Here is a 25,986-nt window from a genome sequence, read left to right on the forward strand (position 1 = left end):
AATCTGCATAATTGTCAATTGAATAGACTCATTGTTTTATTTCAAGCCTGGTGCTCCAATTACCCCTGTCCCTCTAAACATCCTCTGTGCTGCGCGGTTGGGTAGAAAAAGGCTTCTTTGGATTGGGAGGACTTTCTTTCCCAAGACTGCAGCTGCCTTCTGGCAATACACCCTTTCCTCTGGCCAGCACTCAGCTATGGCGAATTGAAGCAGTGAGCATCCAGAGCCGGATTATGTGTCTGGAAACAACACTGGTGAGCTAGCCCAGAAGTCCGCGATGTATTTTTGTTGTTGTTGTTGTTGTTGTTTAAATATTTTATTTATTTATTGGAAAGTCAGGGTTACACAGAGAGGAGAGGCAGAGAGAGAGAGGGAGAGGCCTTCCATCCGATGATTCACTCCTCAATTGGCCATAATAGCTGGAGCTGCACCGATCTGAAGCCAGGAGCCAGGAGCTTCTTCCAGGTTCTCCCACACAGGTTAGGGGCCCAAGGACTTGGGCCATCTTCTACTGCTTTCCCAGCCCATTGCACAGAGCTGGATGGGAAGAGGAGCAGCCGGGACGAGAACTGGTGGCCATATGGGATGCTGGCACTTCAGGCCAGGACATTAACCCACTGAGCCACAGCGCTGGCCCCTGGAATGTATTTTTCAAGTGGCTTAACCCTTTCACATTAGTAAGGACAGCAATGGTCACTTGTACCTCCAACCCAGAGCTGCTTTTGAGCTAACATTTTGGCTGGGACTCTGGGGACATCCCCGCAGCTTCTGAGAGCACTTTCTCTCCGGGACTTTCCTTTCTGTTCCCGCTGTGACATCAGCTACCTTGCGGGGAGTCAATGGCTCCTCTTTGTGTCCGGAGTCAACAGCTCTGAGACTGGGTAAGTCGAACCAGGGGCATACCTGCAATTTCTGTCTCTGCTCTTTGGGCTCATGGCATTTGGACCTGGTTTGGGTCATTTTTTGTGGTACTGGTGTGTAGGAGATGGATTCTAAGATTTTTACTTCAGCCTCCCTGTGAGGAAACTTGGATATTTTTTGGAAGAGTACTCATTTGGTTGTTTGTATGAGGACTTCTTCCTCTTGGGTGAAATATGAGTGGTTCAATTTAATTTCCATCCAAAATCACCTTGAGTTGCATCGTGGCTGATTGGGCAGGATATAGTTACGATCTTATGACTAAGAAAAACATGGTGTTCTATTGTAATATTGCATGGCCTGCATATGTGTTAAATTTAAGAGAAGGTGGTTGTTAAGTGGGATTTTTAAATGTTTATTTTATTTGAAAAGCAGAGTTAGAGAGGCAGAGGTGGGGGGGGGTGTCCTGTTAGGAAAAGAGGCACAGAATAGAGAGGAGGTAGTGTATGAATTTATAGCCGGACCAAATTTATTCAGGGAAAATAAATCTGTAGAGATGGTAACCAACTGCAACTGTCCACGTACCCATGATGGAACACCTGACAGAAGGCCCTGACCCCCAGGGAAGGCTGGGGATGGGGGTGAGGTAGGGGGCAGCAGGCAGAGGGGAATTCCTGGAACTGGTCTTTCAGGTGGCTGTAAGGGGTGGAGTATGAAGACAGCAGAGTGTGAGACCCAATTGAGGTGTGTTTTTTTTTTTTTTAAAGATTTATTTATTTACTTGAAAGTCAGAGTTAAGCAGAGAGAGAAGGAGAGGCAGAGAGGGAGAGAGAAGGCTTTCATCCTCTGGTTCACTCCCCAAATGGCCACAATGGCCAGAGAAGGTACATCGATCTGAAGCCAGGAGCCAGGAGCTTCTTCTGGGTCTCTCCCATGGGTGCAGGGCCCCAAGGACTTGGGCTGTCTTCCACTGCTTTCCCAGGCATAGCAGAGAGCTGGATTAGAAATGGAGCAGCCAGGACTCAAACCAGCACCCCTAAAAGATTCCTGCACTACCGACAGCGGCTTTACCCGCTATGCCACAGCGCAGGCCCTCCAATTGTGTTTCTAGGTCAAAGAGTACATTCCAATGTTTATCTCTTTTGTTCAATGCAGGAGAATGGCTGAGGCTTATGTCCTTCTTCCTTGTTCCATCAGGCCCTTCATCTACTGGTTTACTTCTCAGATGGCTGCAATGGCCAGAGCTGGGCTGATTTGAATCCAGGAGCCAGGAGCTTTCTCTGGGTTCCCCCCCAACACACACCCAATGCAAGGGCCCAAGGGCCTGAGCCATCCTCCACTGCTCCCCCAGGGCCACATCAGAGACCTGGATCACAATTGGAGCACCCAGGACCAGCCCCAATGGGCACCCACATGGGATACTGGCACTCATTGCAGGTGGCTGCTTTACCCAATCTGCCACAGCATCAGTGGGTTTCTAACAGTAGAGGTTTTGTGAGATTTCTGGTAAATGGGACGGAGTAAACATTTAAATCCCTTAAACCTTCCAGCAACTGTGTCTGTGGCTGTTGATGCCCAAGGAGACAGGTTAGGAGTCTTTGTCAATTTAGAAAATGCAGGAGCTTCAGCTCTGCCTCAGCCCAGTGGTAGAGCAGAGACCCTGGGGCTCCCTGGTCTCTTAAAAAATCCATCATAGGGGCCAGTGCCATGGCTCACTTGGTTAATCCTCCACCTGCAGCACTGGCATCCCATATGGGTGCCGAGTTCTAGTCCCGATTGCTCCTCTTCCAGTCCAACTTTGCTGTAGACCAGGAAGGCAGTGGAGGATGTCCCAAGTGCTTGAGCCCTGCACCCACATGGGAAACAAGAAGCACCTGGCTCCTGGCTTCATTCAGATTGGCACAGCGCCCGCTGTAGTGGCCATTTGGGGGGTGAACCAATGGAAGGAAGACCTTTCTGTCTCTCTCACCGACTAGCTGTCAAATTAAAAAAAATTTTTTTAAAAATCTATTGTAAATTTCCACAAAGGCCTCTGATAAAATTGACTGTGAGGAACAAGAGTTAATAAAGCAATAAAAGATGTTTTTCCAACAGAGTGCTTACTGAATCTGAAATGAGGATATAATTATCTTCATGTATGTTAGTGTCCAGTTCCATCACTGGGACTAGAGTTGCTTTCCAAGTTAAATGCTCAAGTAAATTTTTCAGGAACAATAGGGTTAATTGAGGTTACTAACAGCAGGAAGTAATTATATTCAGTTGATTGGAGCTTTTAAAAAGGAATTTTAACCATACTAAAGCCATCCTCCTTCCCTTTTCCTTTTCACATTTTATATAGCAAAAACCAATTACTGATCCTGTATATTGCCTGAATTACTCTGGTGAATAGTAGCATTTGTATAATGGTGGACTTTTGCCCCAGCTAACAAAGCAGCCTTCACCCAACTGATGCTGAGTCCCCTGGTTAAGAGGCCTCATCAGAAAAAAGCTTGGGTATTTACATATTGTCAATTAAGGTGACTCTGTTTTATTTACCTCCCCTGAAGCTACCCTTGTCCTTTAAGAAACCCTTAAGCAGTTATGGTCTGGGACAGCAGTAGAAGATGGCCCAAGTCCTTGGGCTCCTGCACCCAAGTGGGAGACCCAGAATGATCTCAGGCTCCTGGCCTCGGATTGACACAGCTCTGGCCATCACAGCCAATTGGGGAGTGAACCTTTGGATGGAAGACCTCTCTCTCTCTCTCTCTCTCTATCTCTACCTCTTCTTCTAACTCTGACTTTCAAATAAATAAATAAATCTTAAAAAATTAACCCTTTAACAGAGATAGAACATTTTATATCAAGAGCTCTCTCGTGGCTGTGCTGTGGCATATAGAGCTGGACCTCCACCTGTAGTGCTGACATCCCATGTGGTCACTGTTTCATGTCCCTGTTGGTCCTCTTCTGATCTGGCTCTCTGCTTTGTGGCCTGGGAATGTGGTGGGAGATGCCCAGGGGGCTTGGGACCCAGTACCCATGTGGGAGATATGGGGAAGGCCCTGGCTCCTGGCTTTGGATTAGCCCAGCCTCAGCCATTGTGGCCATTTGGGGGGTGGTCCAGCTGGTGGAGGACCTTCCTCTCTGGCTCTCCCAAGATGCCAGCTTCCAGAAATAAGCTCTTTCTTCTTACCAACATTCATCCCTGTGCAATTGGCTACCCACATGGTGAGCCATAGGGCCTGATTAAAAGATTTAAAAAGAGTTGCAGAGATTTCTATATTTTTCTGTGTCATAATGTATGCTATGCATTATGTGTGTGTACTGCTGTATGTGTAAAAGTTGGTTGTGCTTATTTGTGTTATTTAAAATCACAACGTAATTTTCACCTAAGCACAAACAATAGATGAAAAGATGATGCAGTGTTCATTGCTTCCTATGAAGTCCAATTTAAAGTTGTTCTGTGGCAAGATCATGACTTAAGAGAATAACCATACTTATCTAATATGGTAGTTTCTCAGGCAATGTAAGTGTAATTGCTGAAAAATGAATTGGTGGTCTTTGCTGTGGCACCTTGTGCATCATCAGGTCCCTGCAACCTAAGGGATGTCTCCCTCTCCTCACCTTCCTGAGAAATAGACTCAAGTATGCACTGACTGGAGAGGGGGTAGAGAAGATAATGTAGCAGTGCTGGGTCAGAATCCACAGCAAGGTTCAAGCTGATGCTGCAAGCCTTGCTGGATTCATGGATATGTGTGAGATGGAGCAAACATCAGCATCAAGCCAACAGGTGAGCATTTCTGCCTGATCTTTGACACCACAGGGCCATCTTGCTGTTCACTACATCACAGAAGCCACATGGTGGCAGACATGAGCTGGAGGTGGTATACAAACTGAACACACACTGAAGAGAATGCCCAGTATGAGCTGTGCAAGGTGAGGAGGATGACTGGGTACAAAGGGAATCCCACCCCGATGGCTCATGATGCTTGTGCCATGCACAACCCAGATCCTCTCCTCAAGGTGATCACAGATGGATTACTGATTTGGGGACCCTATGCAATTAGACCTCAGGTTTTCCTGCCCAGGGATAAGAGCATCTCTTACTTAGAGTGGCTGAAGAGAGATAAAGCAGTGTAACAGCTAGAGAGACCAAGGGCTACTCTGCAGTAGGATGACTTTTTTTGAATTGCTAAATGTAAAAGATAGATTTTTCTAAATACATGTACTCTTGCCTTAAAATATATAGAAGGCATTGGGCCTTTTGGTAAATTTTTTTTTGACAGGCAGAGTGGACAGTGAGAGAGAGAGAGACAGAGAGACAGGTCTTCCTTTTGCCGTTGGTTCACCCTCCAATGGCCGCCATGGCTGGTGCGCTACAGCCGGTGCACCACGCTGATCTGATGGCAGGAGCCAGGTGCTTCTCCTGGTCTCCCATGGGGTGCAGGGCCCAAGCACTTGGGCCATCCTCCACTGCACTCCCAGGCCACAGCAGAGAGCTGGCCTGGAAGAGGGGCAACTGGGACAGAATCTGGTGCCCCGACCAGGACTAGAACCTGGTGTGCTGGTGCCACAAGGCGGAGGATTAGCCTAGTGAGCTGCGGCACTGGCCCGGTAAATGTTTTCATAAGTTGTTAACATATAACTGTTCAAAATTACTTGTGAAGTTTTCACTAAACAGTAAGTTTCCAAGGATAAGAAATAATTTTTTAAGATTTATTTATTTAAATATTTGCAAAGCAGAATAACAGAGAGAGGGAGAAGGAGAGAGAGAGAGAGAGAGAGAGAGAGAGGTCCTTCATCCACTGGTTCACTCCCCAGAGGGCTGCAATGGCTGGACCTTGCAGATCTCAAGCCAGAAGCCAGAAGCCAGGAGCCTCCTCCCACTCTCTTACATGGGTGCAGGGGCTAAAGGACTCTGGGCCACCTTCTCTGCTTTCTTAGGTCATTAGCAGGTAGCTGGATTGGAGTGGAGTAACCAGGACTTGAACCAGTGTCCTTATGGGATGCCAGCACTCCAGCACTGCGGGTGGAGGCTTAACCTACTATGCCACAGCACCAGCCCCAATAAGAAATAATTCTAAGTCAATATCCCAAAGCCTAGAATTTTTGAAAGATTTATTTATGTATTTGAAAGGCTGAGTTAGAGAGACAGAGACAGACATCTTCCATCTACTGGTTCATCCCCAGATGTCTGTAATAATCAAGCACTGGGCCAGACTGAAGGCAGGAGCCTGGAGCTCCATTCAGGTCTCCTACATCAGTAGCAGGGGCCTAAACAGTTGTGCCATTTTCCTTTGCTTTTCCCAGGCCATTAGCAGGGAGCTTGATCTGAGGTAGAGCAGCTGTGATATGAACCAGTGCCCATATGGGATGCCAGCATCACAGGTGGTGGCCTTACCCATACATCACAACACTGGCCCTGACATTAAGAATTTTCAAAGTGGGGGCAGCATCATAGGTTAAGTGCAGTCTATCATACCTGCATCCCATAAGAGTGCTTCTTTGAGTCCAGACTGCTCCACTTTAATCCAGCACCCTGCTAATGTGCCTGGGATAGCAGAAGATGGCTGTGACCCCTGCCACACATGTGGGAGAACCACATGGACTTTCCTGGCTTCTGGCTTCACCCTGTCCCAGCTCTGGCTGTTGTAGATGATTGGGGAGTGAACCAGATAGACAATCTCTTTCTCATTGGCTTTATTTTTCTGTAACTCTGTCTTTCAAATAAATAAAACTAGGATTTAGTCCCCTGTGTTAAATCAGTAAAGTTTTTTTAGAAAATATAAATATTAATGATAAATATTTGCTAGAGATTTTTAATATTTGATTTTAACGTATGATAACTTTCTAAAAAAGATTTATTTATCTGAAAGACAGAGATACAAAGTGAGAAAGAGGAAAAGAAAGAGATCTTCCATCCAATGACTCACTACCCAAATGGCCTCAATGGATGGGGGTTGGGTCAGGCAGGAGCCAGTAAGCAGGAGCTAGGAGCGCCTGCTGAGTCTCCCACACAGGTGCAGGGACTCAAGTACTTAGGCCACCTTCCTCTGCTTTTCCCAGGTGCATTAGCAGAGAGCTGGATCAGAAGTAGAGCAGCTGGGACTCAACTGAGCCGGAGTCCACATGAGATGCTGTGGACTGAGGAGGAGGCTTAACCTTCTATACCACAGTGCCTAAAATTTTGAGAGAGGGAGAGAGAGGGAGAGGCAGAGTGAAATGTCTTCCATCCATGGGTTCACTCCCCAAATGACCACAATGGCTGGAGTTGAGCCAATCCAAGAGGAGCCAGGAGCTTCTTGTGGGTCCCCCATTCTCAAGCACATCTTGCTCTGCTTTCCTAGGATTAACCTACTACGCTCCAGTGCCTGGCCCCTCTAATAACATTTTCAACCATCTTCTCAACTGCAGCTTCTTACAGTTTCCATTTGGTTGACTCCTTTCCAACAACTAGCCATCTCTTATAAGCTTTTTCTCCTCCTTTATTGTTTAGTTATGGCCTGTCATGAGAAATGCTTGTCTTTACAGCTGATATTGTGGCACAGCGGGTTAAGACACTGCCTGTGATGGCAGCAACCCATATGGGCACTGGTTTGATTCCTCGTGGCCCACTTCTGATTCATCTCCTAGCTAATGCACCTGGGAAAGCAGGAGAGGATGGCCCAAGTCCTTGGGACCCTGCACCCATGTAGAGACCTGGATGAGTCTCCTGGCAGTGGCTTCTGCCTTGCACAGTTCTGGTTGTAGTGGCCATTTGGCTAATGAACTAGCCAATGGAAGATCTCTCTCCCTGTAACTCTACCTTGGAAATAAATTAATCTTGAAAGAAATATTTATCTTAGGAGACTAGGGATAATAAGAGTACTTGATCTTTACACCTAATTTTTTAAAAAGCTTTATTTATTTATTTGAAAGTCAGAGTTACACAGAGAGAGAAGAGGAAGAGAGAGAGAGAGACAGGTCTTCCATCTGCTGGTTCACTCCCCAGATGGCTGCAACAGCCAGAGCTGTGCTGATGTGAAGCCAGGAGCCAGGAGCTTCTTCCAGGTCTCTCAAGTGAGTGCAGGAACCCAAGGACTTGGGCCATCTTCTGATGCTTTCCCAGGCCATAGCAGAGAGCTGGATAGGAAGTGGAGTGGCTGGGACTCAAACCAGTGCCCTTTTGAGACGCTGGCACTGCAGGCAGTGGCTTGACCCGCTACGCCACAGCACCAACCCCTACACCTAATATTTTTTAAGCTTTCTTTTTATTTGAAAGGCAGAGTTTACAGAGAGAGGGAGAGACAGAGATCTTTGGTCTACTGCTTCACACCCCAAATGGTCACAATGGCTGAACTTGAGCCACAACGGCCAGGAATCAGGAGCTTCTTCTGGTTCTCCCACCTCGCTGTCGGGAGCCCAAGGACTTTTTCATTTTTCATTGGTTTTCTAGGCACATTAGCAGGGAACTGTATCAGAAATGGAATAGTCTGGACTAGAATCAGTGTGCATGTGGAATGCCTGTGTCACAGGTGGTGGCTTTTACACTCCACGCCACAACACTGGCCCCTACACTTGACTTTTCTAGATGTATTTAAATTGTTCTATGGGTTTTTTTTCTGCTTTTGTTTCTAAGGTGTATTATTTTCTTTAATTTTGATGTATTTATTTATTTGAAATGCAGAGTTACAGAGAGGCAGAGAGAGAGAGAGAGAGGTCTTCCATCTGATAGTTCACTCCCCATATGATGACAATGGCCAAAGCTGCACTGAGCTGCAGCCAGGAGCTTCTTTTGGGTCTCCCACAGGGATGCAGGGGCCTAAGGACTTGGGCCATCTTCTGCTGCTTTCCCAGGCCATAGCAGAGAGCTGGATCAGAAGTGGAGCAGCCAGGACGTGAACTGACACCCATATGGGATCGCAGCATTGCAGGCAGTGACTTTACTTGCTAAGCCACAGTACCGGCAACAGGTGTAATGTTTTCTAAGTTTTTTCATTCTTTTATAATGTTGAATGCTCACAGCCTCCAGTGTCTAAGTTTGGGTACCTTTCCATTGGGTTTAACTTCTAAGTAATCTGGAGGAGCTTCCCATTAGAAGAAACACAGCACAAAAGAATTTTCTTTACCTTTTGGTTATTACAGAAGGGAAAGAAATTTTGTGTTTTGTCAAGATTATCTCATGTATTCTCTGACTTTGGGTTTAGAAAACTGAGTTTTAAGAGTTGAGATTTTTAATATATTTTAAATGTCTATTAATTAAATATTCAATATACTTAATATATTTATACATAATTTGACTTAATATTATGTAAGTGATTATTATAATGATCAGGGATCCTATGTGGTTTTCCATCCACTGGTTCACTCCCCAAATGACCGCAATGGCCAGATCTGAGCTGATCAGGAGCCAGGGGCCTCTTCTGGGTTTCCCATGTAGGTTCAGGGGCCCAAGGACTTGGGCCATCTTCTACTGCTTTCCCAGGCCAAAGAAGAGAGCTGGATCAGAAAAGGAGCATCTCATATGGGATGCTGGTGTCACAGGCTGGGTCTTTACCCTGCTGTGCCACAGCACCAGCCCAGAATAGCAGGCTTTGACCCAGCTAACAAAGGAGCTTCAGCCATATCAAAACATCTTCACCTGGTTGATGCCTTGGATATCCCCAGATGAGCACTTATTAGCGCAAAGCCTGGACAGCTGCCAAATTGTCAACTAAGTAGAATCACTTTGATTTCTAACCTCCATCTGAAGCTACCCATTTTTTAAAAAAAGATTTATTTATTTTATTCGAAAGGAAGAGATAGAGAGAGAGAGGAAGAGATGGAGAGAGATTTTCCATCAGCTAGTTCATTCCCCACATGGCTGCAATCACCTGAGCTGGGCCAGACCAAATCCAGGAGTCAGAAGCATCTCCCAGGTCTCCCAAGGGGGTGGCAGGGGCCCAAGCACGTGGGTGACCTTCCACTGATTTCCCAGCTGCATTCACAGTGAGTTGGATCAGAAGCAGAGCAGCTGGTGCCCATATGTGACAGTGGTACTGCTGGTTGTGCCTTTACCCCATATGCCAGTGTCTGCCCCTCGACCCATGTTCTTAGAAACAGCTCTTGCTGGCTTGTTGGGTGGAAAGAGCACATTTTAGATGAAGAGATCTCTTTCTCCCCAAGATGCCGGCTTCTTGAAATAAATGCTTTCCTCTCTGGTGAATCCAGTTGTCGAGAAGCAAGGGCCTGATTACTGTTCAGTAGCCTTATTTTCTGCTGACTTTACATAAAAAGTATAAACACCCACAGAATGCTTACCCAAGTGAATGAATGGGCATTTGTCAGTTCAGGTGTCTTCCTGATTTCTTCCCCCACTGCCCTCAGAAGTGACCAGGTCTAATTCTTTGTGGTTCTTTTTGTAGTTTACGATCAGCTTCTTCCAAAGAATTTTGCTTGTGTTTGTCTCTTGGCTTTTCAACTTTTCAGGATGCTGATACTAACTATTGATATTTTACACTAAAAAGATGTCTTCCTTTTTTGCCTTGAGTGTTTTTTCCCCAGATGTTTTTTTTTCTTTTTTTTAATTTTTGACAGGCAGAGTGGATAGTGAGAGAGAGAGACAGAGAGAAAGGTCTTCCATTGCTGTTGGTTCACCCTCCAATGGCCGCTGCAGCCAGCGCGCTGCAGCCGGCGCACCGTGCTGATCTGAAGGCAGGAGCCAGGTGCTTCTCCTGGTCTCCCATGTGGGTGCAGGGCCCAAGCACTTGGGCCATCCTCCACTGCCTTCCTGGGCCACAGCAGAGAGCTGGCCTGAAGACGGGCAACCGGGAGAGAATCCGGTGCCCTGACCGGGACTAAAACCCAGTGTGCCGATGCTGCAAGGTGGAGGATTAGCCTAGTGAGCCACGGTGCCAGCCTCCCCAGATGTTTCTATTCTAGGTTGTCGTTCAGGCAGTTCACGTCAGTGGTTCCAGTGGTTATGGAACGTTGCTTTCTTCTAGATTATTATTCGATGTCTGTGACTGTTACTTTTTTTAATTCCCCACCAGTGCTAATGCATGGCAAATATTTTAAATATGTGAGAAAAATATTGTTAGGTGGCAGGTTGTGGATAAATTCAAATTTAATATGAAGTATTCATAGAGTGGAGGGATTAACTAAATTTTCATTGATGTGTATTTTGTGATTTGTCAACACTGGGATGACCTTATTTCCTTATTCCATCTAGTAGTAACTGGCATCTCTGATTATTCATTACTAAATACCAGTTTCCAGTGACTTGGTATTTCCACTTTTATATTTATTTGTACTGATTACCACTGATGTATCTGTAATGCCCGTTCAATTGTATGGATTTTACTTTGCACAGATTGATGCTAAGGAAACAGTGTACTATCCTTTTGGAAAACTGCCTTCAGTTTCATTGTGTAACACTTAAAATTTTCTTACCTAAATCCTAATCAGAACTGAAGCTATCTTTGTGTTTATCCTACTCTTAATGTACTTATATATTTTCACTTGAAAAAAATGGAATAATTTAACACATTAGTGGTGATAAATATGTGTGTAGAAGTGAAATAAACCTCACCACCATATGCATTCTATCATGTAGTTTTTTTTTATTTTATTTTTTTATTTTATTTTTTTTACAGGCAGAGTGGACAGTGAGAGAGAGACAGAGAGAAAGGTCTTCCTTTGCCGTTGGTTCACCCTCCAATGGCCGCCGCGGCCAGCGTGCTGCGGCCGGCGCACCGCGCTGATCCGATGGCAGGAGCCAGGAGCCAGGTGCTTATCCTGGTCTCCCATGGGGTGCAGGGCCCAAGCACCTGGGCCATCCTCCACTGCACTCCCTGGCCACAGCAGAGGGCTGGCCTGGAAGAGGGGCAACCGGGACAGAATCCGGTGCCCCGACCGGGACTAGAACCCGGTGTGCCGGCGCCGCTAGGCGGAGGATTAGCCTAGTGAGCCGCGGCGCCGGCCCATGTAGTTGTTTTTGATGATGGCGGAGTCACCATGTTGTAATGCAGATCTTTCACATTTCATATGCAAGTGAAATTTATTCTTTCTTAAATATTTATTTATTTGAATGGGAGAGTGACAGAGAAAGAGATCTTCCGTCCTCTGGTTCACTCTGCAAATGGCTGCAATGGGCTGGATTGGGCTGGGCTGGGCCTAAGCCAGGACCCTAACTCTTCATCTGGAGGATACCTGAGTTCCACTTGAGTTTCCCACATGGGTGGCAGGAGCCAGGTACTAGGACAATCATCACTGCTTTCCTAGACATTAGAAGGGAGCTCAACTGAAAACAGAGCAGCTGATATTTGATACTCTGCTGGATGCCAGCATCATAAGTAGGAAGTTAATCTTGATACAGCGCTATAATGCTGGCATCCAATTTTTTCTTTAATTAACTCAGAATCAGATCATCTTTTTGCGTCTTTATATTTAAAATGGTTTTCTTATAGATCACACATAGTTTGGTCTTGGTTTTATTTTGGCTGTTTCAATCTCTTTTAATTGGTATATTTAGATAATCCACTTTGAACATGATAATTTATATAGTAGAATTCATTAAAATAGGATATTTTGATTGTTCTCTTTTGCTGTCATTTTTCTTTAATGTCTTATTTATTTTCATTTATTTGAAAGGCAGAGACAGAAAGACCTTCTCATCTGCTGGCTCACTGCCCAGGGGCCTGCAGCAGCTGTGGCTAGGACAGGCTAAATCCAGCATCCAAAAACTGCATTTGCAGCTACCATGTTTCTGGGGGGGGACTCAAGTACTTGAATCATCATCTCAGGATGAACATTAGCAGGAAGATGGATCAGGTAGGACAAGCAGGCTCCAGCAAGGCACTCCAGTATGCAATGACGTTATCACAAGTGGCATTTCTTACCCTCAAACCTCCCTGCAATGTCCACAGTAAGCAAATCTATTTTAATGCAGCACATTTGCGGTTGCTTGTGTTGCAAAGTTTAGAAATAGGGAAAAGAGCAGAAGACAGCCAAATTTTTTTTTCACATTTTTAAGCTTTTATTTAGTGAAAGAAATGCATAGGAGAGTGAGAACCCTATCTACAGGAGAGAAGCAAATCTGAATTCATGCTGAGTACTAGGAACCAGCCACATGGAGGAACATCTAGGCCAGGAAGCATGGGGTAGGTGGCCCAAAGTCCATGAGCCCTGGAGGTGCAGGGCCGCAGCAAGCCCCATACTGGCAAAAGGCCAAGGAAAGGAGAGAGAAGGACACCATGTCCCAGACTTTTATTCCACTTCCAAAGGGGAGAGGTTAATTAACCTGATTGGCCTGTGGATACACAGGTGTGGCCAGGTAGGGGTATGAGGTCACACAGGGGCATGGTGAAAGTGTGGTCTTTTAGCTCACACACCGAATCAATTTTATTCTATATGCCTGCCTACAACATTCTCCCCTCAGACCCCATTCTCTTAATCCTAAGGGATGTTGAGGGGCTTAGAGTCAACATCTCTTCTGTAGCTGCATCCTGCTTATGAGTGGAGTAGTACATTTCTTTCATTTATTCTTTTATATCTTTTAGGCAGAGACAGAAACAGATACAGTGCTTTCATCCTCCAAGGCTCACAACTGAGTCTGGGCTAAATCAAAACCAGGAGCGGTGGGGCAGGGATTGTGCTGCATCAGTTTAAGCTGCTGATTGGGAGGCTCACATCAAATACCAGGGTGTGTGTCTTGTCTACTATGATTTTTTTAAAAAATTTATTGTTTTCCAATTAATGTGAAATGTAGTTTGTCATATTTGATATCTAGAGCTATGGTGAAGTGCATTGACAAATATCAAATGATTTGTAGATGTCACAAACTCTGGTTTATTTATTTATTTTTGAGTAGGGTTATTTAATTCACCACATTTATATTAAAAGTTGTATTTTGAGACCCATTTCAGAAACCGCAGTTGATTTGGAACACACACTGTTTTGGAAGACTTTTCCTTGTTCATGGTTATACTTTTTCCCTAATAATCTCTATGAATTGTGTATCCAAATGTGAGCATTATACAAGGTTTTCACACTTAGTATCAGCTACTTACATGCTACAAAATTTAGTGTGAATCTATTTTCCATTACTTAACATGTGAACAATTCATGCTTTTACTGCTTGCTGGTTTGTAAAATACAAATAAATCACAGTACAGTGCTCAAATAGATGTATAAGATTAAAACAGTTTTGCAGCCTGTGTTGAGGCATAGCAGGTCAAGCCACTGCCTGTGACCCTGGCATCCTATATGGCACCAGTTAATGTCCTGGCTGCCCCAATTTTGATCCAGCCCCTTGCTAATATTCTGAGAAAAAACAGGAAGATGGTCCAAGATTCTGGGCTCTTGCACTCAAAATGGAGAAAAATTGTGCAGGTATAAAATTCAACCATTTCATTTGTAATTCTTAGTAAGCATTTTGGGGTGGCCTCTGCTAGGCCATCCATATGCTGGTGGCACCTGGAATCACAAATCACCTGTTTTAGTTGTCTACTGCTTTAATTGAGGCTGCTGCCTTCAGGATTGCTTAACTCACACCAATATATTTTTTAAATTTTATTTATTTATTTGTTCATTTGAAAGGCAGATTCATAGAGAGACAGGGAGAGACAGATCTATCTTTCTATCTAATATCTTCTGCTGGTTCACTCTTCAAATGGTGTCAGTGGCTAGGACTGGACCAGGCCAAAGCCAGAAAACAGGAACTCGATCCAGGTTTCCCAGGTGGATAGAAATGGTCCAAGTAGTTGGACTGTCTTCAGGTATTTTCCCAGGTGCATTAGTAGGGAACTGGATTGGAAGTGGAGCAACTCTGGCTTTAACCAGTGGTGGTAGAGACCCACTGTTCCATATCGCATACCGATAATTTTCTACTGATTTGTTTATTTGAAAGTCAGAGAAAAAGGTCCTCCATCCACTGGATCACTCTGCAAAAGCCCACAATAGCGAGTGTTATATCTATGAAAGCCAGGAGGTAGGAACTCTATGTGGGTTTCCCATTCAGATGGCAGGAAACCAAGTTTTTGAGCCATGATCTGTTGCCTCAAGAGAACACTTTTGAGCTGGTGCTGTGCTGTAATAGGAAAGTCACAACCTGCAGTGCCAGCATCCCATGGGCACTGGTTCCAGTCCTGGCTGCCCACTTCCAATCCAGCTCTCTGCTGTGGCCTGAGAAAGCAGTAGAAGATAGTTCAAGTCCTTGGACCCCTGCACCTTCATGGGAGACCTGGAAGAAGCTCCTGGCTCCTGATTTTGGATCTGTTTAGCTCTGGCCATTATGGCCATTTGGGGAGTGAACCAGCAGGTGGAAGGCCTCTCGCTCTCTGCCTCTGCTTCTCTGTAGCTCTGCCTTTGAAACAAACAAATAAATAGTTTTTAAAACAAACAAACAAACAAAAAAAACCACTTGCAGGAAGTTGAGTTGGAGGTGTGGAATAGCCAGGACACAAACTAGGCACTCTGTGATGTGGTATGTCCAGAGAAGTAGGTAAGCCTACTGCATCATAATGCCTTCCCTTCCAATGTCTGATTTGCACAGCCTATGGCCTAGGCCCCAGGTGTCCATCAGGTAAGTCTCAGGGTTCTCCATGTGATTACTGTACAAGAAGGCACACTCCCAACTGTAAAATACTTTACAAACTATGTTGATATCATACTTATGGTCATCTCATGGGCTAGAACAAGTGAACTGGAAAATGTCAGGGGTCTGTGTGGTGGAGAATTATGTTAAGATTTGGATACAGGGAGGAGTGTCACATGGAAGTTGCAGAAAGCTGTGCTAGTAGATTCTGTCAATTTTTCCTATACATATGGTTGTGGCCAAAAACTAATTTTCAAGCTGGATACTTTTAAGGAATTTGAGATACATAAAAAAAGCAAGAGATGTTTTAAGGAAAACAGTACTGCCTGAGTAATTTTCTATGTAATATAGATTCTAGTGAAATCATAATTTTTTTGGTGTACTGCTACTTATTTGAACAATAGTGATGAACATAAATTATTTCTATACGATTTATTTATTTGAAAGGCTGAGTTACAGAGACAGAGGAAAAGAGAGAGAGGCCTTCCAGCTGCTGGTTCACTCCCACATGTCCTCAATGGCTGGGCTGGGCTGATCTGAAGCCAGTAGCCTGGAGCTTCTTACAGGTCTGCCATGTGAGTGCACGGGGCCCAAGGACTTAGGTGTTCATCCACTGCTTTCCCAGTCCATTTCAGAGAGCTAGACCAGAAGTAGAGTAGCTGGGACTCAAATTGGTGCCCATATGGATGCCCACACTGTAGGAGGTGGCTTTACCCACCACTCCACAGTGACAGCCCCTGACAATGATTTTTTTTACATAATTGGTAATAAATTAATATTTTAGTAAGTCTAACAATAGTTTATGTTTAATCAAAGTGATTGGTAGACTTGTGTGTGCTCTTTTGGCATCTTTTCTGTTTTTCCCATGTGTAAAGATTATATTCCCCCACAGGGAGGCTACTTCATTTTTGTCACTGAGCCAATATGCCCATTTTTCTATATACATTTCCTTCATGCTCTTGATTAGCACAGTAGAATCTAGGAAGAATCTAGACTTTGTCTGACCCCTCCTTCTAAGCAATTTCTTTTGCAGGTAAGATTCTAGAGACATCTACATGTGGCCAAGACCGACAAAAATAAATATATTGCTGGTAGGTTATTTATTCCTCAGCTTCTTTCACATTGTATGTTAAGAGTTTTATGAGATATTTTAAATAAATTGGAAAAGCATAAAGAAATATAATTCAGAATCAGGATTCATATAAGATAAAGTAATAATGGTTTCAAGATTTAAAGCCATCTGAGCTGAATTCACTTTGGTCTTAATTTTTTTTATTGCCATAGCTACAAGACTTTTTACATGGTTTGAATTCAAACTTTGGCAAGAATTTGCTACCATCAGAAAAAATTAAAAAGATAATATTTTTAATAATTAAAGTAGAGTGTCTTTAAAAGCTTTTTGGAGGCTGAACTTGCTTCATGGATTAGATCAGAAAATGTGTAGAGGATAGAATCTATTGCAGGTTCTTAAATAACTCTCCATAGTTTTATCACAGTGAGTGTACAAATGCAGGATTACTTCAGACTCCACAAAGTTATGTTTCAGTCAAATTATTCCATTTATCAATGGCATAAACTATAGTCAGAGCCCAAGACAATTCTCTAGTTTTTGACTTGAATCTTTTGCCATCTTTTTTTTCTTTGACAGGCAGAGTGGACAGTGAGAGAGAGACAGAGAGAAAGGTCTTCCTTTACCATTGGTTCACCCTCCAATGGCCGCCGCGGCTGGCGTGCTACAGCTGGCACACCATGCTGATCTGAAGCCAGGAGCCAGGTGCGTCTCCTGGTCTCCCATGTGGGTGCAGGGCCCAAGGACTTGGGCCATCCTCCACTGCACTCCCGGGCCACAGCAGAGAGCTGGACTGGAAGAGGAGCAACTGGGACAGAATCTGGTGCTCTGACCGGGACTGGAACCTGGTGTGCCAGTGCTGCAGGTGGAGGATTAGCCTAGAGAGCCATGGTGCCGGCCAATCTTTTGCCATCTTAAAGTATTTATATACTTGAGAGAGAATGAGAAGTAGATGGAAATACATAGAGACTTTTTTTAAAAAAAGATTTTATTTATTTATTTGGTGGGCATAGTTACAGGGAGAGGAGAGACATACAAATTTTTTATCCACTGGTTCAGTCTCCAAATGGCGAAAATAGTTGGAGATGGGCTGATCCAAAGCTAAGAGCCAGGAGCTTCCTCTGGGTTTCTCAGGTGGGTTTAGGGGCCCAAGGACTTGGGCTATCTTCCACTGCTTTCCCAGGACAAAATCAGAGAGCTGGATCCAAAGAAGAGCATCTGGGGCCCTTGCTGTGGCATAGTTGGTTAAGCCTCTGCCTGTGGTGTCGGCATCCCATATAGGCACTGATTTGAGTCCCAGTTGGTCCACTTCCAATCCAGCCCTTTGCTATGGCTTGGGAAAGTAGTTGAGGATGGCCCAACTCTTTGGGCCCCTGCACCCAAGTGGGAGACCTGGAGGATGCTCCTGGCTTCTGGCTTTGTATCTGCCCAGCTCCAGCTATTGCAGCCATTTTGGGAGTGAACCAGCAGATGCAAGACCTTTTTCTCTGTCTCTGGCTCTCTCTCTGCAACTCTACTTTCAAATAAATATTTAAAAAAGAAGAAGAGCATCTGGAACACAAATTGGTGCCCATATGGGATGCTGGCACCATGGGTGGAGGCTTAGCCTACTCTGTGTTATGGAATGAGAGAGAAAGGGAGAGAGAGAGAGACAGAGACAAACACCTTCAATCCATTGATTCACACCCACAACAACCAGGACTGAGACAGGGTCATAACAGAGAGCCAGGAATATAGTCCTAGCCTCTCACTTAAGTTGCAGAAGCTTAATTTCTTGAGTTGTCCACACTCACTTCTAGTGTCTAAATTTACAAAAATTGTGACATTGCAGTATATTGGGTTAAACAGCTGCCTGGGATTCAAGTATCCCTATGGGTTCTGGTTTGTTTCTTGGTTGCTCCACTTCCAATCCAGCTCCCTGCTTAGGGCACCTGTGAAAGCAGCAGAAGGTGGTCCAAGTGCTTGGGCACCTGTCACCCATGTGTGAGACCCAGATGAAGCTTCTGGCTCCTGGTTTCAGTCTGGCCCAGTTTTGGCTGTTACAGCCACTTGGGGAGTAGAGCAACAGATGGAAGATCTTCCACTGCCTTCTGCTCTCTCTCCAAAACTATGTCTTTTAAAACAAAAAAGTAAACAATTAAAAATAAATAAGATGAAAAATGCATCATTCATTCTGTGCTTTTAAATATTGCTACCAAGTAGCCTTGACCCAAATCATCAAAATGAAAATTTTTCTGGAATATTCCTTTCATATCTTTTTTCCTTAGAAACCTTTTATTTAAGGAAGACAAACTTCATGCATTTCATAATTACAACTTTAAGAACATAGTGACTCTTCCCACCATAGCCACCCTCCCACCTACACTCTTCTTCCTCACCTATTCTCATTCCTATTTTTTACTAAGATCTATTTTCAATTAACTTTATACACATATGAGTAACTCTATACTAAAGAGTTCAGCAGATTATGTGAAAAAATTGTTCCTCAATAGTCAAGACAAGGACTGTTCAAAGTCATTGCTTCTCAAAGTGTCAATTTCATTTCTATAGGTTACCTTTAGGTGTGCTATTAGTTATCACAGATCAGGGAGAATATATGGTTTTTGTCCTTTTTAGACTGGCTTATTCACTAAGTACGATGTTTTGAGGTATCTCCATACTGTCTTCCATGGTGTCTTTACCAGTTTACATTCCCACAAACAGTGGATCAGGGTTAAGTTTTCCACACATCTTTGCCAGCATTTGTTTGATTTCTATGTGAATGCCATTCTAACGGGGGTGAGGTAAAACTTCCTTGTGGTTTTGATTTACATTTCTCTGTTGAATGGTGATCCTGAGCATTTTCTCACGTATCTGTTGGCTATTTGGATTTCTTTTTAAAAATATGTATGTAACTCCTTTGCCCATTTCTGCACTGGTTTTTTCGTTTTGCTGTTGTGGAATTTCTTGAGCCTTTATATATTCTGGTTATTAATTCTTTATCAGTTGCATAGTTTGCAAATCATTTCTCCCAGTTTGTCAGTTGGCCCTTCACTTTGATAACTTTTTTTTTTTTTTTTTTTTTTTTTGCAGTACAGAAGCTTCTCAATTTGATGTGATCCCATTTGTCAATTTTAGCTTTGATTGCTTGTGCCTCTGCGGTCTTTTCCAAGTAGTCTTTTTCTATGCCAATGTCTTGCAGGGTCACCCCAACTTTCTCTAATAATTTGGTATCAGGTTGTTATTTAAATCTTTTATCCATTTTAATCCATTTTGAGTGTATTTTTGTAAGGTGTAAAGTAGGAGTATTGCTTCATACTTCTGCATGAGGAAATCCAGTTTTCCCAGCACTATGTGTTTAAGAGACTATCCTCTCCAGGATTGATTTCTGCATTTATATTCTGTTCCATTGGTCTATCCATCTGTTTTTGTACAAGTACTAGGCTATTTTGATTACTGTACTATAGTATATCTTGAAACCTGGGGGCAGTGCTGTGATACAGTGGGTGATTCCCCACCTGCAGTGCTGGAATCCCATGTGGGCACCAGTTGAAGTCCTGGCTGCTCCTCTTCCAATGCAGCTCTCTGCTATAGCCTGGGAGTGCAGTAGAGGATGGCCCAAGTGCTTGAGCTCCTTCCTGTGTTCACATAGGAGACTTAGAAGAACCTCCAGGCTCCTGACTTTGGATTTCCCCAGCTCAGGCCATTGTGAACAATTGGGTAGTGAAGCAGTGGATGGAAGACCTCTCTCCCTCCCTCTCACTGTCTGCAACTCTACCTCTCAAATAAGCCTCCAGCTTTGTTTTTGTTGTATAAGATTGCTTTAGCTATTCAGGGACTCTTGTGTTTCCATATGAATTTCAGCATCCTTTTCTATATCTGAGAAGAATGTCCTTGGTATATTGAATCAGTATATTGAATCTTGGTGTATTGAATCTTTAAATTGTTTTCAGTAGTTTGGAGTTTGATATTGATTCTAACTCCATGAACATGAACAATTTTTCATTTTTTGTCTCATTTCTTTCTTTAATATTTTGTATTTCTCATCACAGAGATCTTTGACATTGCTTAAATTTACTCCAAGGTAGTTGATTGTTCTTGTATCTATTGTGAATGGGGTTGATGTTAGAAGTTCTATGTCAGCTGTGGTATTGTCTGTGTATACAGAGGCTATTGATGTCTGAGTGTTATCTTATATCCTGACCTAATCCAATCTGATATATAAAAGATTATTTATTTATTTATTTATTTGAGAGATAGAGTTATAGACAGTGAGAGGGAGAGACAGAGAAAGATCTTCCTTCCATTGGTTCACTCCCCAAATGGCCACAATGGCTGAAGCTGTGCCGATCTGAAGCCAGGAACCAGGAGCTTTTTCCCAGTCTCCCATGTGGGTGCAGGAGCTCAAGCATTTTGGCCATCTTCTACTGCTTTCCCAGGCCATAGCAGAGAGCTGGATTGGAAGAGGAGCACCTGGCACTTGAACCGGCATCCATATGGGATGCCAGCACTGCAGGCATGGAGGATTAACCTACTGTGCCACAGCGCTGGCCCCTCCAATCTGATTTTGAAAGAGAGTCCCTAGAGATGGGAGGAGAAACAGACTAGATCCCAAAGGTTATGTTGGAAATTTGATGATCTTGAAACAAGAGAATGTCCTCAGAAGAAATCAAAACTTCAGTCAGCATAGTGTGAAACTATGAGAAACTAAATTTCTGTTATTTTATTCATCTAGTGTTTAGTACAATGTTATGGAATTTTCTCACTCAAAATTATAAATCATATACCTCATGTACTTGTCAAGTTTTTGTACATTTGATGTGATCTTTGGATTCCATTTTAGCTTTTTTCTGTATTTTTTAAGATTTATTTATTTCTGTGTCTTGATCCAAAACTTTATTTTTTTAATTTCTTTTTTGTAAAGATTTATTTTACTTATTTGAAAGACAGAGTTACAGAGAGAAGAGAGGCAGAGAGAGAGGTCTTCCATCCGATGGTTCACTCCCCAGATAGCTGCAATGGCCAGAGCTGTACCATTCTGAAGCTGGGAGCCAGGAGCTTCTTCTGGGTATCCCACATGGCTGCAGGAGCCCAAGGACTTGGGCCATCCTCTACTGCTTTCCCAGGCCATAACGGAGATCTGGATCAGAAGAGGAGAAGTCAGGACTAGAAACTGCACCCATATGGGATGCTGGCACTTCAGGCCAAGGCATTAACCTGCTGTGCCACACGCCAGTCCCTTTTCTCTGTATTTGTGTTAAGCACTATTTATTAAAAATTCCAGAGATATAACCCAGGGACTTGCAGTGCCATCTATTTATGAGTGCCATCTACTACAGCTAATGGCCTTTTAATGGCTTTCTCAGGTAACCAATGACTCAGTTTCTTCAAGTCTTCCACATTTAAGCTGTGCATCAGCTGTCATTTTGACCTCAGGCTGATAGAATGGTGTCTACTGATGGTCATTGTGGCTGGATGATAAAGAACAGTGATTTTCTGTGATTTTTAAGTATAGGAATGGGGGTGTAAGATCCTCTCACAAGAAACAACACTGAAGATGAGTGGTCCCTGGTCATCACATGCTGGAATGTCTCTTCTCCCACAGGTATCTTTTTTAAAAAAAATTATTTGACAGAGTTATATACAGTGAGAGGGAGAGTCACAGAGAAAGGTCTTCCTTCTGTTGGTTCACCCCCAAAAATGCTGGCACAGCCGGCACTACACTGATCTGAAGCCAGGAGCCAGGTGCTTCTTCCTGGTCTCCCATGCAGGTGCAGGCACCCAAGCACTTGCGCCATCCTCCACTGCCTTCCCAGGCCACAGCAGAGAGCTGGACTGGAAGAGGAGCAACCAGGAATAGAAGTTAAGCTATGGCCTGTAGTGCCAGCATCCCATATGGGTACCAGTCTCACTTCTTTGCATCATATTCTTGTTGACTTTTTTTCCAATTTCAACTTCCTGTGCCAGTGTCCACACAGTCTTTCATGTACACATCATGGAATTGAACTCCACTTTCAACCCTCTGCGTAACCAATTAGTACCGAATTGTGTTCACGCTTCCTGTCTTTTTCTTCAGTATTCTGACTACTCTATGTCTAATGGTTGGTCATCATGTCTTCTCCAATTCTTCCTCTCTATTTCTTCATTCTCCTTCCAGATGTTGACTCTTAAATTCAAATCTTCTGGGGGCTGGTGATGTTGCACCAGCATCCAATATGGGTACCCGTTTGTGTCCTGACTGCTCACCTTCTGATCCAGCTCTCTGCTTGTGGCCTGGGAACATAGTGTAAGATGGCCCAAGTGCTTGGGCTCTGGCACCCACGTGGGAGACTTTGAAGGAGCTCCTGGCTCCTGGCTTCTGAGTGACTCAACTCTGGCCATTGAGGCCATTTGGGGAGTGAACCAGCAGATGGAAGAAATATTTTCTATCCCTCCCTCTCTGTGTCTGTAGTTGTACCTCTCAAATAAATCAATAAAATCTTGTCCCTTTGATCTGTTATTTTTAAATATTTATTTTTATTTATTTGAAAGATAGAGTTACAGATAGAGGTAGAGCCAGAGAGAGAGAGGTCTTCCTTCCACTGGTTCACTCCCAAAATGTCTGCAACAGCCAGAGTTGAGCTGAACCAAAGTCAGGAGCCAAGAGTTTCTTTTGGGTCTCACACATGGGTACAGGGGCCCAAGCACTTGCGCCATCTCCCACTGTTTTCCTAGGCCACAGCAGAAGCTGGGTTGGCAGTAGAGCAGCCGGGACTCAAACTGTTGCCTGTATGGGATGCTGGCACTGCAGGCTGGGGCTTTAACCCACTGTACCACAGTGCCAGCTCCAATCAAATCTTTAAAAAAATGCAAATCTTCTAAGATAACTTTCCAAGTTTATGTGCCCTGTTCGAGGACATACACAATATCTTTCATGTAAACAATAGCAATTACATTGATTTTTGGAAGAAATATGAAAAAGCTTATAAGTATACTTTTGTTTATAAATAATTTACAAAAACAGTGATTCATTCAGTTAACACTTCTTTGAACATGTTTACTGTTTTTTTCTCCTCACAGTCCAGGACCACTCACCTAGATATGGTGCATTTGTAGTTCCCATCACTTGGTCTAGTTTTTTCTTTGTCTTTTTGCCAGTGTGTTTTGCAATTTTATATTCATGAGGACACATTGATGAAGAGATATGTCTTTTCTGTGAAGTGTAACCCGATGATCCAAAAAAGTTTTATTTACTACTTATTTATTTATTTGAAAGAGAGTTACAGAGAGAGAGAAAGAGATAGATGTCCCATCTGCTGGTTGTCACCAAATTGTTACAATGGCTGGGGTTGGGCCAGTACCTGCCCAGAACTTCTTCCAAGTTTCCCAAGTGGATGGCAGAAGTCTAAGTACTTCGGCCATCTTCCACTGGTTTTCCACGTTTATTCACAAAGAGTGGATAAGAAATGGAGTAGGTGTGGCTCATATTGGTGCTCATGTGGGATGCTGTGGGTTCAGATGGTAGCTTAATCTGCTGTGGCACTTATAAGAGGCAAGATAGACATAAATAGAAGAATGAACTCCCTGTCACCCTTCTTTGTGACCCAGAGCTGATACCATCTGGAGAAATGCACTGTTACAAGTGTGGACTGTGGACTTCACCCTGGAGGAGCAGCAGGAGCTGGACACTTTAAAAGGTTTAATATTATCTGTACCGCTTGTGTAGCCCCTGCATTTCCAGGCAAAAGAAGGAAATCATTTTGGTGATGGAGCAACTGTGTTCAGCATTAAGCAGCACAATCCTTTGTCTCTGACGCAGGTGAAAATACAAAATCCCCAGGATATTCAAACATGCCGCCTTCTTACAATTGGTATGTAGTAAACCCTGCAGGGTTTTCACCCTGCCAGCCAACAGACAAGAGCATGTGGGTGGTAAATCTGAACTGGCTCTTCCTGGGCTTGGCTTACATGCACAGCAGGGGTTGTATGACTGTCCCAGAGGCATCAGCAGAGTCCAAAGAGGATCCATATGTGAGTATGGTGGTTGAGAGCAAGGTTCAGAGATTGTAGGGTCTTGGTGGGGAGGCATCCTTGCCACATGCTAGCATCACAGCACTGCTTCTTTCCTACATGAAGATGGGGAGAATTACCCCTTCCTGTCTCCACCTTCTCCATTTTACTGTTTACTTCTTCTGCTTTCTTGTTTTGGCTTGAGTTTTCTCTGAAAAATTTTTTTAGCTTCAAATGTTAGAATTATAGCTATGCCACAGTGCTGGCCCCTCAAGTTTTATCCTGCTATGGAATGCATGGAACATTTCTCTTTGTATTAATACAAAAAAGTTTTTTAAAAAAGTTTTAATCCTATACAGATTATATATATATTTTTTTTTTTTAGTGTAACCTGATAATATTTGCCTTTATAAATATTCAACTGAAAAATAGTTGTAGATACTTTAGGGTATGATGTGATCATTTGATGAATGTTAATTCTGGGATTTTCAAATGAGAATTATTCACATTCTCTTTTTTTTTTTTTTTTGACAGGCAGAGTGGACAGTGAGAGAGAGACAGAGAGAAAGGTCTTCTTTTGCCATTGGTTCACCCTCCAATGGTCACCGCAGGCAGTGTGTGGTGGCCAGCACACCACGCTGATCCGAAGGCAGGAGCCAGGTACTTATCCTGGTCTCCCATGGGGTGCAGGGCCCAAGCACCTGGACCATCCTCCACTGCGCTCCCTGGCCACAGCAGAGAGCTGGCCTGGAAGAGGGGCAACCGGGACGGAATCCAGCGCCGCGACTGGGACTAGAACCCAGTGTGCCAGTGCTGCAAGGTGGAGGGTTAGCATATTGAGCCACGACACTGGCCCAGAATTATTCACATTCTTCACCTCATGTATTATGGTGAGAACATTTGAAAACCTCTACAAGAAATTTGAAATATGAAATGCAGCATTATAATTTCATTCACGGTGTCTAGGGAAACTTTGTGCATATTTACCAATGTGTCCCCTTTATCCTTACTCCACCATTCTTCTCTCTAACATGCATTCTAGATTTTTAGTGAGATAATATTTGTCCTTTTGTGTCCTTCTGGGTTTCTCACTTCACATATAATCTCTATATTCACATAAATTGTCAAAAGTGACAGAATTTCACTATGGAAGGCTCAGTGGAACCCCATTGGGTTTATGTGGCACATTTCAAGTCTATTCATGTGTAGGCAGATATGTCCACTGTTTTTACATCTAACATTCTTTTTTTTTTTTTTTTTTGACAGGCAGAGTGGACAGTGAGAGAGAGAGACAGAGAGAGAAAGGTCTTCCTTTGCCGTTGGTTCACCCTCCAATGGCCGCCGCTGCAGCCGGCGCACCGCGCTGATCCTGGCAGGAGCCAGGATCCAGGTGCTTTTCCTGGTCTCCCATGGGGTGCAGGGCCCAAGCACCTGGGCCATCCTCCACTGCACTCCCTGGCCATAGCAGAGAGCTGGCCTGGAAGAGGGGCAACCGGGACAGAATCCGGCGCCCCAACCGGGACTAGAACCCGGTGTGCCGGTGCCGCAAGGTGGAGGATTA

General features: G+C 43.9%; 1 long non-coding RNA gene across 1 annotated transcript; it reads left to right on the forward strand.

Annotated features, from left to right (window-relative positions):
• On the forward strand, positions 1–25,652 carry LOC149122871 (uncharacterized). The gene is made up of 5 exons (XR_016219974.1): positions 1–254; positions 16,422–16,479; positions 21,947–22,041; positions 24,024–24,112; positions 24,960–25,652. It is a non-coding gene; the product is annotated as an uncharacterized LOC149122871 (long non-coding RNA).
• Positions 25,653–25,986: the final 334 nt, after the last annotated feature.

The sequence above is a fragment of the Oryctolagus cuniculus genome, chromosome 13 (assembly GCF_051225735.1).
Source record: "Oryctolagus cuniculus isolate XC-2025 breed Fujian yellow rabbit chromosome 13, ASM5122573v1, whole genome shotgun sequence".
Lineage (NCBI taxonomy): Eukaryota > Metazoa > Chordata > Mammalia > Lagomorpha > Leporidae > Oryctolagus > Oryctolagus cuniculus.